Genomic DNA, 13,743 nt, shown 5'->3' with positions numbered 1-13,743 from the left:
ATTAATAAAAAAAGCCAAAGTAACATTAGCTATATCAAAGGTAAAATTATCCAATTAAGGCATTAGCAATAATGGAGACTCCATTCAAAACAGAAGTAAATTATCTATAAAAACTAGGGATAGACACAAGAAGAGGTATGTGAGATCTCTGTAGAGAGAGCTATAACATCTTGGTGGGATAAATAAAGAAAAGGAATTTATTGAAATGAATCATGTATCCAGATACTTCAGCTAAATGTTATAAAAAATTTTACTATTCCTGGTGTACCATATGAAATTAGCACAATTACATCAAATTGGAACATAATTTTTAATTCAATAATTCTAAAGTTAGTTTGGAGAAAAATGCAAAGAAGGATGTTTTAAAAATAATAGTATAATGGAGTGCTGGTATTTACTTAATCTTAGATATATAGAGGAATGGGAGAAAGCTGAGAGATGAAAAAAATGATATATGACATATGATTAAATAATTCTTCCTAAAAATTGATTAAGAAATATTTCTGTTAACTTCAAAAGTTAACAATGTAGGGCCAGAGTTTTAACTGATAATTGGTCTCTCTACCTGGTAATGAAATGCAATTAATAAAGAACCCCAAAGATGGTGAAGACAAAGAAATTTTTCAATGAAATAATGTATTTTTACTCCCCTATTCTGACATACTAACGGATCCATTGGATAAACTCATTAGAATAAGAATAATCCTGATAGATGTAGCACTTTGGAAGTGCCAGGTTTATTTATTAGGATAGATTAGGTTGTTCAGCAGAAACAAAAATCAATATCTTGATCCAGTAATTGGATTCAATAACAGTTTGTTTCTCATTCACTCAAAGTCTGCTGCAGATCTGGGAGGCAATACAGAATTTCTGTCCTCCATGTGGTACATGTGTTCCAGGATGCTTTGGTCTTATAGGGTTTCCCTCTAAACATAAATTTCTGTGACCAGTTTAGCAGAGAAAGAGAAGACGGATAACAGTAGAAGAGATAGTACATGATTTGGCTCATAGTTCACTGGCCAGAAGTAGGCATGTGATCATGTTTAACTCTTAGTGTATTTGGCCAGACGAAAATAATAATGAGTGTTAATGAAAATTCCAGCACACTGGCTGACCTATGTGAAGGGAGGATGGACTAAGTACCAACTTCTTGATTTTGTTATTCCAAAACTTTTCTCCACAATTGGTGAAGCCAGCAGTTCAAATGGGAGGATCTTTGGCTTGTATCTATGCCTCGACAGAGTCTCTTGGGACTTTGTAGAATTATTCTGCTGAATGAGAAAAACAGATGCATTCATGGTGAATGAGAATCTTCTCGTGATCTTTTGATGCTCCGTAGACAGAAGTTCAGCTCAGATTCTGTGAGCACTTAATACTTTCACAGAGTGACCACCTTGATGTTCATTTAGAGAACTTAGAAAAGATCAGCCACAAAAGATGGATTGACATATATTTCCATTGAACCTGAGACATAAAGTTTTACAGTGTTTAACATGAATTTTTAAAATGTATCATAAATATACAATCCAAAAGTCTGCACGGGGGAATGTGCCCAAATCAAAAGCAGCATACCTTCTATGGAGTCTTCTATGCTTCCAAATATTACATATTTACATATGTTACATATTGTGTTAGGCAACTTTTTGCCACTGTGATAACATATCTGAGAAAATCAACTTAAAGGAGTAAAATTTTATTTTGGCTCACCATTTCAGAGATCTTGGCCCATGGTCTGCTGACTCCTTGCAGTGGACTGTGGTGAGGCAGACCTCACCACATAGTGGAAGGGCAAGGCAGAGCAAACCTGCTTACCTCATGGCAGCTGGAAATCAGAGAAAGAGGAAGAGGCCTAGATTCACCCTTCAAGGACACACAACCAGTGACACCCCTCCTCCAACTAGCTCCACCTCCTTAGGTCTCTATCACCTCCCAACAGTGCCATTGGCTAGGGACCAAACCTTCAACACAAGAGCCTTTGGAGACATTCCAGTACAAACTATAGAACAATTCTCTTTTTCTGTATCTCAATAAAAATATACACATATACATCTTACTCATTTGCTGAAATTTTTGACTGATATGAATTCTGAAGAAAACTGACAAATAAAATCTAAAAATAATATCTAAATTTTTAAGGCCTTAATTAAATAAAAATGTTTTCAGTTGTTTAAAATATATATTAATAAATTGCAGCTGAAAATTAAGCCAGTGTAGAGATGAGAAGAGGGTGCAGAAGAGAGAGCTATTTTAATTCCAGTCATGCTTTGCTACAATTCTAATGAACTCTCAGCATTTCTAGCTCTTCTTCTATAAAATTGGCAGAGAAGGTGAAAAACAGACTTTAGAAACTATGAAGTTATTTTATTTAATGAATAACTAATAAATAATAAAACATCAACTTTAGACTTTGGTACATTGAATTGGGTTTGAATCTAAGCTCTGGCTATTTCTAATCATGGAGTCTTGAGAAAATTGTTTGACCTCTCTAATCCAAGTTTGATTAAGGGTAAAAATGGGGATAATACCTCCTTCATAAGATTCTTATAAGATAAATGAATAATGTATGTTATGCTACCATAGAGATCTCAGAATACACCAGGGTTTCAATATTTGCTCTCTTCCCTAGAATAAGATATTTTTTAATGAGGATTTTTTGTAAATTGATGTTGTACTCATGTTTGGTCTTTGATCTTCTATGCTTCGTCAACAAAGTCATCATTAAAATTCTGCTGAAGCTCGCTTTGTGTCTGAGTTTATACACATACATACAACACACACACAAGCATATATGCATATGTACTTTTTTGTTTTTTCTTTTCCTCTTAATTTTGCAAATTCAGCTTTGTGCAATTTATTTAACTGATCATTTTGATTTATTGCTGTGTCACAAATCATCATAAAATTTAGTGGCCCAAAATAGGGAATAGTAAACTATTTCTTATAAGACAAATGTAGTCCATAGCCTATTCTTATGCAGCTAATAAAACAGAAAATTTCTGAAAATTATTATTTTTAAACTATATATATTTTTTAAAAAGGAACATGTAATAAAGACCACTGTGGCCTTCATAGCTTAAAATGTTTGCTATTTTGTTCTTTACAAAAAAAAGTTTGTTGATGATTGGCTTAAAACAATAATCAACCTATATTTTGCTCATAAATCTATAATTTGGACTTGACTTGATGAGGAAAGCTCATTGCTTTTCTACCCGATTATCAGCTACAGGCTTGACTGAAGTTGTTGAGTCTGTTTCCAGAAGGAATATGTCACATGACTGGCTGGCAAGTTGGAGCTGTCTTCTGACTGGGCTCTCAGTTGGTCCAGAGGACCTAGAACTTCAGTTAATTTTCATATTGTCTGGGCTTCCTTATGTCATGAAATCTGGATTTATGAGGACAAGTGGATTAAGAATGATTTAGGCAAGAGCTGTGTTGCATTTATAATCTCATTGCAGTGGTCACATAGGTTCAGATTCTCTGAGAGCTCTTAGTTTAGCAGCACAGAGCCATCCAGTACCAGATGCCCAGGTGCAGATGCATAGAGGCTGTAGTTAACCTAGGAATTCAGAGCTTCCCATGAAGTTCCTTATACGTCATCCACTCATGCTTTTTTGTTTGTTTGTTTGTTTGTTTCAAACTCTGACTTAACTCTTCACACCAATATTTAAAAAAAAACAAAAACAAAACGGATTCCTCCCAACTCTGGTCCCTCAACTCTGCTTTCTGGACTTTGATTTCCCCACCTCCTCTCAAAACTATATGAAGCCAATTCCTATTCTCTTATCTCATAGCACCTATAGTCTGCTTCTGTGACTGACTTCTGGTTGATTGAATGACTAATATCAGAAGTGGGTTGTGGCCCACAGAAACTTAGAGATACAGATCTGGACTGGTTCTCATATTGGACTAGATTTGGAGACATGCATGACTTTAAGACTAGTAGCAAATGCACTGATAGCCTATAAAATGCTGTTACTTGAACTGTCACTGGCGGTCACCTGGAATTAAGTGTCAATAAAGCTTTTTAATGCCAAAGGGCACTTGATGGAAATGGAATATTGGAACTGTGAGATTGTTAGGTGAGATTGTTAGATTCTATGTTACTGAAAAAAATGTGCAGAAAAAAAATTTTAAACTCAAGTTTTTAAATTCTTGCCTTAAATTGTGGGAATAAGTCTGCAATCTCTGATAGCTATAGGATCGAAGTTTCTGAAAAACAAGGCCAAGTAGGAAGCTTGTGAGTAGCCAGATTACAATATGAATTAATTTATAACCTTGGAAAGTCTCTATTGTTAACGTTAAGGTGTTGATTGGGAAATAGTGGGGCCTTGATAATTGAGAAAGTGACAACTGGTCAAATTCTTATCACTGAATCTCCTTTTCAAATAGAAGCAATCCCCTTTCCCTTGAATTTAGAAGAAGCTAAATGGTATTTTTTAAGATGTCTTGAAATACAATACTGCTCCTTCATATGACCCACTCACAACAGCTCTGTTAGAGGTCTTGCTCTTGTACACAAAGTCGGCTTAATTTCTAGCAGGTTCTATGGATTAGGTCCAAATATGTCCCATGAATACATACCAGAATCCCCCCAATTTTTTCAAAATTTTTTTGATTTGTATCTGTAGAAATCTATGGGATATATTTGGAAAATAATTCTAAGGATATTGAAAAAGGGTGGAAGAAACAGAACTATTTTGGCTAAATTTTTTTATATGGGTACCTTAAAGAGAGATCCCTGATTGCTTGTATAAGCTGGGGTAGGATTATGCATGTCCTTTGTTGATTGATTGAAATATGAACCTAAATGTAGCCCACAATTATAGAAGGTGAGATGATAACATTTATTTGGTATTATACAGAGAAATATCCAGGGGTTAAGGGAAACTGAAATGCCAGGGTGAAATACCATGTAAGACCTGCTCATCTACTCCCTAATGGTATCACAAGATGGTGCAGAGGAACTTTTTCTATAAAGTTTCTGAAAGCCCATTCATGAGATAAGTAGTCATTCCTGAAGTAGTCTAGGGTGTCATTATTTAGCCAGTGGGAAATGTTGCTGTTGAACTTAGTTCCCTGAATCCCCGAGGAGGAAGATTATTCATAATGGTGGGGTCAAATGATTTCATTTAAGCACCACAGTCTTCACCTGTAAAAATATTAAAACAACAAATAGCAAAATGGTGGACCTAAAATAGTCATGTATATAATTACCTGTAAATAGACTAACATGCAAATAAAATTTGTCAAATTAAATAAAAAACAAGTTCTTCAACTACATTATTTTGAAAGGAGGCTGTTTAATGAACAAGGATAGAAAAATTTGAAAGCAAATATAAGAAAAATATGCACCATAAGGGATGAGTCTTAATTATAAAATAATGGATATATTAACATTAAACTAACTAGATTTCAAGAAGAAGGATGATTTTAAACTTAAAAATGTCATGTAATGATAAAATATCTAAGCTTCAAATGACTGAAATAAAAACAGCAAGAGAGAAGTAGACAAGTCTACAATTATCATTGATGATGTGAACTTTCATCTTTCAATAACTAATATATATAAAATAAAAATCATTAGGAATATATAAGAATTGTTCATAAGACACTATGAACAATGTTAAACTAATTGATATTTACAGACATTGAACAATTTCAGAATAACATCCCTTCCAAGTGCACATAAAAACCTTCAAAAAGAAAAACCTTATAATGGTTTTTAGAGTATAAAGTCTTAGTTTTTTCTCTAATCAGAATAGAATAAAATTAAAATTTTCAGTAAGAAATCTAGGAAATATTATATTTTTGATGATTAACATTACTCTTCTAAATGACATGCAGGTTAAAAAGGAAATAAGAAGGAATTTTAAAACATTTTTAATCGCTTCTCGGCCTTTTGGCTAAGATCAAGTGTAAAACATTTTTAACTAAAAGTGAAAATACAACATAAGAATGTTTGGTGGATGCAGCCAAAACAAGGTTTAGAAGATAATTTACAGATGTATATGCTTATATTAGAAAAGAAGGGAGTTTTAAGAATCAATGATCTAAGATTCCACCAGAAATATCTAGAAAAAAGGATCAAATTAAATAGCATAGATAAAAATGAAGTAAGCAATAAAGAAGAAGAAATCAAGAAATAGAAAACATACAATAAAGCAAATTAAGAAAGGCCACAGTCTTTGGAAAAAATAATGCAATTGATATGACATTAGTAAGACTAATCAGAAAAGTTATATGTATGTGAATATATGCAAACACACCACCCATCCTCCCAATCCCCAGTGAAAGGGAGACACAGAGAAAGATAAGAACACTATTCAAAATAATTAGGGAATGTAGCAAAATGATAGAGTGAATGCTTACTGTGCAGAAGGCCCAGAATTCCATCCCCAGCATGTACACATGCTTACACACAAAAAAAAAGAAAGAAAGAAAGAAAAAAAAATAGGCAGTCATTACAAGTTGAACAGATATTAAAAGGATAATAAATGAACATTGCAAATAACCGTGGGCTAGGACATTTACAGTTTAGGTAAAATAACCAAGTTCTGAAAACTAAAGCAAGAGTCCAACTTATCAGGCCAAAGATTAAATCTGGGAAGTTCAATTCAGTACTTGCACATCAATCAATGATTGTCTCCATTGCAAAGATTACAATAGTAATAATACAAAAGAAGCACACTGCTCCTTCAGACCATATTTGTGTAAAGCAAAAATTATGGTCTAGCAGCAGAAAAAGGAGAAAGAGTGTGAAGGAAAAAGATACTTTCAGCATAGACCCCTAGCATCATTCTTACTCACATGAAGGTATGTTTCAATGCTGGACTGAAACACTGAATTTTATGCAGTGAAACTTGGCTTAAGGAGAATTCTCTAAACTTTGCAGCAGTCTTTTATACCTCCCTGCCCATGTGGCCAAACAAGGCTATGCCACTCATGATGCCAAAGGAACATCAATAACAAACAAATAATCTTCAGGTGCTGCCAGGGAAATTTGAAATATCAAACACCACACAATAAATCATTTTTTTTCACACTGTCTTTATTTTGGTCAAGTCTTTCCCAAACTCCCATGCATCCCTGCACATTATTATACTACCCTAATTCAGCTGTAAGTAACTCTATTATTTATATCCATATTCACATAAAGAAGGAAAACAGCATAGTATCTTATCAATGGAGGCAGACAAAGCATTTGGAGAAGGACTTTTATTCAAAATATATAAAAAATTTCTATGAATCAATAATACAAAAACATGCAAAAACTTTCAGGGGACTTGAACATAAACTTCTACAAGAGATGAATATATGCCAGAAAAGCACATAAAAAAACATTCAATATTATTAATTATCAGAGAAAAGCAATATAAAACCACCTCAAGATAATACTTCAAGCCACAGTAATCACTAAAATTTTAAAAGCTGATGACCCCCAATAATGAGTGAGATATAGAGCATGTTGAAATGCATGCATTAATAGTAGTTCACTAAAGTGATTCAATTACTTAGGAAATTAAAAAAAACAAAACTATATTGCAGTTTCTTACAAGAGTAAACATAACATCTATCCTATGATCCAGTAGTTCTAGGGATTTATTACAGAGAAATGAAAAAATGTATCCACAAATAAACTTGCATAAAAATGTTTAAAGCAGCCATATTCATAATGAGCAATAACTCGGGGGTGGGAGGGGAATCAATGGGTCCATTAACAGGAGATAAACAATATACATAATTTCACAAAACAATTTATAGTATATTGTTATAGTGGAATATTTCTCAGCACCGTGAGAGATTGCATCGTTGATATATGCTACAACAGTGATGCATCTACAAAATATTAAAATAAAGAAGCTGAATACAAGAAAAACATACTATATAATTCCATTATAAATTTAACAAAAAAGCAAAGTAATTTCCATGATATAAATCAGAGTAGGGGTTGCCAAGTGTTGCATTAGGGGCCTTCCTCAGATGATAGATCATTCTATATCTTAATTAAGAAGATGGTTACACATTTGTCAAAAGTCATTTAATTGGGCATTTAAGATTTGTGTTTTTACTGTTTACAAATTTTATTTCTATTTTAAAGAGCAGACATTTTAAAGATAATAAATGCAACACTTTGAAAGAAAGAATAAATGCACAAATGGTATAGTCTATAGTTTTACTTATTTAGAATTGGAACAAGCAAAACTTATGGAGTTAGAAATCAGGATAGTAGTTGTCTCTCAGAGTTGAAGAAATGCAAGAAAAAAACCTAAGAAAACTTTCTGGTGTTCTATATCTTGATTGTGATGATGGCTATGCAAGTAGAACCATCTATCAATATGCATCAAGAAATATCTCTGGCTTTTGTTTATGTCAATTTTACCACAATAAAAGAAAAAAAGTCTTTATGTTAAGTGTATATTAGATAAGATAAAGTCTTAAAAGCAATGTTCTATTTATTAATCTCAAGAAGTGGAAGAACAACAAATTACATTCATATAATATAGAAGGGAGAAAGGAAAACAGATAAGACCAGAAATTAATGATGTAGAAAATAACCTATTGTAGAGATGATGAATAAAATCAATATTTTTTGAATGGAAAGAACACCAAAATACAAACTCATGCTAAAATTGATCAAGATATAGCAAGAAGAGAAAAATTATCAGGAATAAAGGCACACATCAGTATTGATCAGATATTTTAAAAAGATTATAACAGCATTAGTAAAATACATTTAAAATCCAGATACAAAAAAAAAATCTGAGGGAACATAGTATATAAAAAAAATGACCCCAAATGGAACCACCATCTGACCCAGCTATTCCCCTACTCGGACTATACCCAAAAGACCTAAAAAGAGCATACTACAGGGATACAGCTACATCAATGTTCATAGCAGCACAATTCACAATAGCTAGACTATGGAACCAACCCAGATGCCCTTCAACAGATGAATGGATAAAAGAATATGTGGCATTTATACACAATGGAATATTACTCAGCACTAAAAAATAACAAAATCATGGCATTTGCAGGGGAATGGATGGCACTAGAGCAGATTATGCTAAGCGAAGTTAGCCAATCCCTAAAAAACAAATGCCAAACGTCTTCTCTGATATAAGGGAGGTGACTCAAAACAGAGTAGGAAGGAAGAGCATGAGAAGAAGATTACCACAAAACAAGGAAAAGAGGTGGGAGGGAAAGGGAGGGAGAAGGGGAATTGCATGGAAGACGGAAGGAGACCCTCATGGGTTCACAAAATATGTATACGATGGTGTGAGGGGGAAGGGCAGAAAAGAGAGAGAGAGAGAAGTATCACAGTAGAATGGGTAGAGAATAGTGATGGGAGGGGAGGGCAGGGGAGGAGAGGGGGGATAGGGAGGGCAGCAGAATACAACTGACACTAGGATTGCTGTATGTATACACATAGATGTATAACCAATGTGATCCTGCAATCTGTACACGTGGAAAAATGAGAATTCATATCCTATTTGAATTAAATGTATGATGTGTCAAGATCATTGTATTGTCTTGAGCAACTAATAAAAAAATGACCCAAGAATAAAAAGATGCTATAATAATTTATAATTAAGGCATAAAATAGAATCTCTAATATGTAAACATCCCTACAAACCAGTCTCTAGTTATAATAGAATTACTTGTGAAATCCTTCCAATATAGAAGGAAAAACATAATACCTAAATAACACTTACCAATGAACAAAAAAAAAAGAGAGAATCTACTTATTAACTTATTCAATCTGGATAATAATGATACAAAACATGACAAGGATATTATAATAAAGGAAAATGACCGGTCAGTCTTTCTCATTTACCAACATCCAAAATCTTAATAAAAATAAAAGAAGTATTTTGTCTTTCTTCTTTTTTTAAGGATGGAATATATTCCATTGTATAAATACCTTAAGTTTTTAATTCATGTACCCATTGGAGGTGGGTTAAAAACGTATGCTGTTTTCATACTTTGGCTCTCATGAATGTGAGACAATGCACATGGGAGTGCAGAGATTTCTCTGAGATTCTAAGTTCAATTTCTTTGCATGTAATGTCAGCCCTCCATAACCTTGAGGTCTGCATCTGGGGATTCAACCCAGATTGAAAATATTCAAAAAATGAGATGAAGTTCCAAAAACCAAAACTTGAATCTGCCAGATATTATGCATGATTCTAGTGAAAGAAGTCATTAATGAGCAGGCATACTTGACGCTTCACAGATTTTAGTCTGTCACTCCCGCACTTGTCGGAGCATTGTTCACCTCACATCTCATTTGTGTACTTGTAGATGGGCCTATCATGTTTGCATCTGTACTGATGGCATACACCATTTTTTTCTTTTTTGCTAAAAACTAAAGTATAACAACAATTTACATAGCATTTACATTATATTGGGGATTGTAAGTAACCTAGAGATGATTTAAAGTATACAAGAAGATGTTCATATATTATATGCAAATATTATGCCATTTTTTATAGGGCATTTCACCATCCGCAGATTTTGATATCTGAGGGGTATCCTGGAACCACTCGTGCATGGATACTGAAGCATAACTGTACGAAAGTATTTGAATTGCTGGATCATATGGTAATTTAATTTCTAATTTTAAGACACCTCCAAAGTATTATTTATAACAGCTGTAATAATTAGCATTCCCACCTACAGTGTATATGGATTCCCTTTTCACCACATCCTTGCCAACACTTCTTTTTTATTGTTGCTATTAACAATAACCATCCTAACAGGTATGAAGTGACATCTCATTATGATTTTGATTTGCATTACCCTGATGATTACTGATGTTGAGCACCTTTTCATATTCCTGCTGGTCATTTGTATGTCTTCTTCAGCATGGAAAAATATAACAGAACCAAACAAAACAGCATCTTCCATTTTATCCTCGTCCATCTGGAAAAACGCAGATCTTTCATTCTAGGAAACAAAATTCAATTTTCTTCTCAAATAATTTGTTTGCTTGTTTTCTCCTGCTGAGTTCAATACAAAACACTTTGTACATGCTCAATTTCCCAAATGATAGTAATAACTATTATTTATAGTTTTTTTTTTTTTTTTTGGTAGAATATGACAGAGTCTTATAGGAAGCTTCTTCTGTAGGAAGACAGAACACCAGAAAATCCCTAAGGAAGGTTTTCCTTTTTGTGGGTACAGGGGCATGGCCTTAACAGGTAATGTCCCAGAACTAGCATGATAGGAACTCGGCCTTTAGAAAGAGCTAAATCTCCCCAGTTAGAGGAGTTGCATAGGAATTCCAGGTGCTTGCAAGGGTTGGAGGTAAATGAAAGCTTAGTGCCCACAGGGTGTGGTGGTTTCCAGAAATACAGTAGGGTAGATCTGGAGGGTTAAAAAAGTAACAGGACATAGAGGTTTGCTTGGGTTTGGTTTGCAGAGGACATAAATTCCTTATTGAATTACTTAGACTTTATTTATTTAGGTTTTGGCAATCAGAGAAGGGGTGTGGTCGTAGAATACATTTGAGAACCAAGCAGACATAAGAAAATGTTTTGATTTTCTGGTAGTACCGATTAAAGGAGCTCTATATTGAAAACACTATTTCTACCTCCTGAAAAAGAGCCAATCCAGTATTTTGGAGGTTTCTTTTATTTATTTACTTATTTTAGGTAGACAGCAAGTAGGATTTATTGGTGGACATGATTAAGGACAAAGCAGCACCGTGGAAGCCCTCACAAGTGCAAAGCCTGCCATGTGTCCATGGGACTTGGATTGAGGTTGTATTTGACATTTCAACTGTTCAGCCACTCTCTCTTCAAATTCAACAGAAATAAACTTGGGAAAGTCCTACTTCTTTTAGATGTAGATCTGGTAGCAGCTATAGAACTCAAATTTATCCCTGCCTAGGGACCCAATCCCATGCTCCTTGTACTGCAGCTTGGTGCAGACGGACATAATAACTTTGTCAATGTGAATCCCGGTTACCATGCCTTGCAGTTTTCCAAAGGCATCCTAAATAACTCTCTGGAGCCTAGATTGGGGGCAGTAGGAGGCCAGAGATGTCCTCTGGAAAGGGCTGTCCCAGGTGCCTTAGGCACGTGCAAGAAACAGGGCTGCTTACTCTTTGGGGAAGGCTGCTGTTTGCAGCCATGCATACCACCACACCACAAGGGACCCGGCCCAGTTGACTTAATTGAGTGCAGATATTTTGGAGTTTCAAATCACAGTGACTAACCACATCACTGAATAAATGGTTTTGAAGACACAGAACATTAAGATATTTAGAAATAACACAAAGCAGTATTTTTAAATGACTTCAGTAGTTTACGATAAATCCTTATTAACCAAATTAAGTTTTTAGGTTAGTATTTCTCCTTCTAGGCCATTTTCACAGTTATTCTGGTATAATGTAGAATTTACACCACTTATACTCTGAGTTCATAAAATGAACTCCAGGTTATAATTTTGAAATGAATGGATACCACTTATTAAACAGAGTTTTCAAAGATTTTGAAAGCAAATGTACTCATCTTTTTGTTTTGACATGTTTCTTTAACAAAAGTTTATAGCTGTATTCAAGAGAAAAGGACTTGCTCCATAATATTTCAGCATACAACTTGTAAGCACTAATTATATACTACAAATGTGCTAGTTGATGAAGATATAATAATAAATAAATTATGAATATTAACCTCCTGTTCCTAGTATATTATTTAAAATCTGACCCTATCACACTGATAGTTTCTTGCCCCAATAGTCTCCAGGTTCAAAATTTGGTATTCCTCTCTTATTCCAGTAAATCATATACTCCATCTATTCTAAATAAATACAGCTTTCTGGTACCTTCTTTTTCCTGTGCAATTGAAGAAAATTAGCTGAACCTATGTTCATGATCATTGCCCTCTAATCAAGTGCCTCTGTCAAGATTAATCTCAAGGATGTGGGGAAAAGGGTACACTTGTACATTGCTGGTGGGGCTGCAAATTGGTGCGGCCAATTTGGAAAGCAGTATGGTGATTCCTTGGAAAGCTGGTGATGGAACCACCATTTGACCCAGCTATTCCCCTTCTTGGACTATTCCCTAAAGACCTTAAAAGAGCATACTATAGGGATACTGCTACAACGATGTTCATAGCAGCACAATTCACAATAGCTAGACTGTGGAACCAACCTAGATGCCCTTCAATAGATGAATGGATAAAAAAAAAAATGTGGCATTTGTACACAATGGAGTATTACTCTGCACTAAAAAATGACAAAATCATGGAATTTGCAGGGAAATGGATGGCACTAGAGCAGATTATGCTAAGTGAAGCTAGCCAATCCCTAAAAAACAAATGCCAAATGTCATCTTTGATATAAGGAGAGCAACTAAGAACAGAATAGGGGGGAAGAGCATGAGAAGAAGATCACCATTAAACAGAGACAAGAGGGGGGAGGTGTTAGAGTCTGTAAACAAGTTAAGATGGCGCCTGGCATTTTGCAGAGGGAGTGGTTTGTAAAGTAATGCCAGCAAGCCATTAAGTGTGGAGATTCCTTATTGGTTGACTGCTGTATCTAGTTTATGTTAATTAAGATAAGCTGTGTGGAATGTATATATACCCCTCCGTTCCTACAATAAACCGCTCCTACTCCTGCTGTATCAATGTACACAAGTTGCTTGTCACCCCCCGTTAATTTGCTGCAGCCAAACTGCGGCAGGGAGGGAAAGAGAGAGAGAAGGGAAATTGCATGGTAAAGGAAGGAGACCCTCATTGT

General features: G+C 34.6%; 1 long non-coding RNA gene and 1 other non-coding gene across 2 annotated transcripts in view; both read right to left on the bottom strand.

Moving 5' to 3' along the window:
* Positions 1-1,548: 1,548 nt before the first annotated feature.
* Positions 1,549-13,743, bottom strand: part of LOC125616419 — a 33,798-nt gene continuing 21,603 nt past the window's right edge. The window contains exons 2-3 of the long non-coding RNA XR_007347047.1: positions 10,801-10,947; positions 1,549-1,822 (exon numbers count right to left, since the gene is read on the bottom strand). This is a non-coding gene — a long non-coding RNA (uncharacterized LOC125616419). The remainder of the gene's footprint in view (positions 1,823-10,800; positions 10,948-13,743) is intronic.
* LOC125616449 lies at positions 12,060-12,188 on the bottom strand. The gene has a single exon (XR_007347079.1). It is a non-coding gene; the product is annotated as a small nucleolar RNA SNORA70 (small nucleolar RNA).

This window comes from Marmota marmota, unplaced genomic scaffold, assembly GCF_001458135.2.
Source record: "Marmota marmota marmota unplaced genomic scaffold, marMar, whole genome shotgun sequence".
Lineage (NCBI taxonomy): Eukaryota > Metazoa > Chordata > Mammalia > Rodentia > Sciuridae > Marmota > Marmota marmota.
Note: the sequence above shows the minus strand (reverse complement) of the source record. Positions and strands in the feature narration are given on the sequence as shown.